The sequence below is a fragment of the Drosophila gunungcola genome (assembly GCF_025200985.1).
Source record: "Drosophila gunungcola strain Sukarami chromosome 3L unlocalized genomic scaffold, Dgunungcola_SK_2 000014F, whole genome shotgun sequence".
Classification (NCBI taxonomy): domain Eukaryota; kingdom Metazoa; phylum Arthropoda; class Insecta; order Diptera; family Drosophilidae; genus Drosophila; species Drosophila gunungcola.
The window spans coordinates 1276305-1278866 of record NW_026453182.1 but is presented as its reverse complement, the minus strand read 5'-3'; positions in this window follow the sequence as shown (position 1 = coordinate 1278866).

Here is a 2562-nt window from a genome sequence, read left to right as displayed (position 1 = left end):
ATTTCTTGCAGCAGTTGTCGTTTATTTAATAGTGTTTTAACGTAGACAGACCTATGACTATTCAGCTATTTCTTGATAAAAAAACAAACTGAAAACTTGTATTTTACGGGTAAATCTAAAAGTCGTTCTATTTATATAATTAAATTGTTAGACTAAAACTTTAAAATAAATTTATAAAATGTCATAAGTTTTCTACATAAATTACCGTAAAAATTTAAAATGTTAAAAAATATTTGCTACAAATATTTAGAATAAACGTAATGTTTTAATACATTTTAAATTTGATTATTTTTATGGTTTTCAGTTATGTAAAAATGTAACCTAAGTACTTATAGTATTTTAACTTAAAAACAAAAAATAATAAAATGTTAACCTGTGTACCATAGCAGAAGCATCTATCGATTGGTCTTGAGATAATCATTCTAAATTCAAAAGAACAAATAATAATCTTAAAAGATAATAATTAAAACTTACCGTAATTATGGGTCACCAATTTCTTTTCGATTAAAATAACTCATCCAAAAAATATCAACCATCAGTTAATTCTCTATTTGTCCGTTGATTAAATGTTGTCTAGCACGCGGAGCCCGCGAAACTCGACTGTTTGACTTGGCACAAGTTCTGTTGTTATTGTGCTGCTGCTCTTGAGTGACACATTTCACGCTGAAAGTTTTCGAAACCGCCAGACACATTGACAAAGGAAACTTTCGGGCCTCTGCGGGATGTTTCCATTGTTTTCCGAGGTCGGAATGTGTTGGAAAGTGGTTTAGGCCCCCTTGCCTAGACCAAAACTAAAGTGCCTGCTTACATGTGTCACAATGTCGCTCAATTTTAATTGAATTTATTTGCTTTCTGGTTACACTTTATTTAAGTTTTTCATTCTTGCCGAAGTTTGCTTTTGACCGTCTTCACATCTCAAGCATTTCAAGAACTCTATTTAAACCTGTTTAGCAGTTGCCCTAACTAGTTTGCTATTCCATCATCCTCAGCTTGCCATAAAACTGCAATTTGTAAACTATTCTCGGCTGACGTTTCATTTGCTGTATCGTTCTGCTTTTGGGGTTTTTCCCTCCGCTCCTCCGTTTAGTCCCATATAATTCATGTCACACAAAAATTTTATTACAGTGAAAAAGAACGAAAAGAAACCCCACAACAAATAACTTTTGCTTGCCAGTGGCCAGAGCCACAAATAGTTTCCAGTACTTGACCATTTCAAAAAGACCAGGACACACACTGCTGTACAACGAAACCAGTGAACAGCAAATAACAAATCTGCTTTTCTATCCCACAACGCAAATACATAATGACAATTTATGTAGTCGAAATTCTGGCACAGGTGGAGATAAGAGAATTTTACAAACTAGTTTGCTGAAGGAGGTTTTTGAATTGAGTATGTATTGTATTCTTTATTGAATTGTTTTTGCTAGCTTTAATTTTAAATAGTTATGTTTATATTATTTTCATGTGCTTAAGACAACTGAAAAGTTTATTTTGATAACTTGTATTAATAACAGGGCAATTACTTTTAATTAATTGCATTTATTTAAATTATTTATAAATTTAAATAAAGCAAACAAATAAACCAATTAGTTTTGTTGGTTTCCCTTAATAAGTTTCTATAAAATAATTGCGTAGGCATCAGCCAAAAGTCGGTAGCTGGGATGGGTAACCAAATAATGTCACTTAATTCAATGCTTCCACTGCTTTGGGGTCCTTTAACTTCCTGGGTATGAGCGGTAAGTCGGAGGACTATGACTTACGACCGCACATTCGTAACGATTAAATTGCAGGCCAGGTAGGACCGCCTTGACAGGGCCCCCCGGCTTGATGAAGTGCTTTGGTCCGGACGGTTTATTAGTTTGCTTCCTTAAAAGCTACTTTGAAATGGGTCCCGGTAAGTCGCCACAAGATGTCAGGAAAATGTAACAATCTTATTTTGAGTATGACAGGTCACAATTGGCATCGGATTGCCCTGAAGACTTATGTGTAGTTCAGAACGAAAAGGCTAAGAAAAATATAAATTTAACGTATATGCTCCTGTTCTATTTAAATACCTTAATTCACATAATGGAAATTCGTTATGCGGTGCTATGGCAGATAATTCGATTAGCAATGTAATCAATTTGGTCCATTGCCTATTTTAATTTTAGCGTTGTGTTAACTACCACCTACCTTGACTTATCATGATTTCAATTGCCTTGTGGCTGCCCATCGGCAATATTTGTAAAATTATGGTGCCGCCATGGTGGCTGTGGTTTACCAGGGCTTAAAGTACGAATGCCAAACAGTAGTCATCAAAATCAAGGGGCCATTCAGTTGATAATTGCGCAATAAATGCACAAGCATAAGCATTAACGCAAATTAAACTTTAAATGGTTGTCAATGACTTTTGCTTTTTTTAATTATAAAGTGAGGCTGATAATAAAAATAACTTTTTAAGGGTGGAATAATGTTTTTATAAACCCTTAACTATATATGTTTTGTGCATATATTACTTACTTTACGCATTTAAATGCTCACAATATGCTCTCAGAAGATTCTTGAGTATTTATACAGGAACTT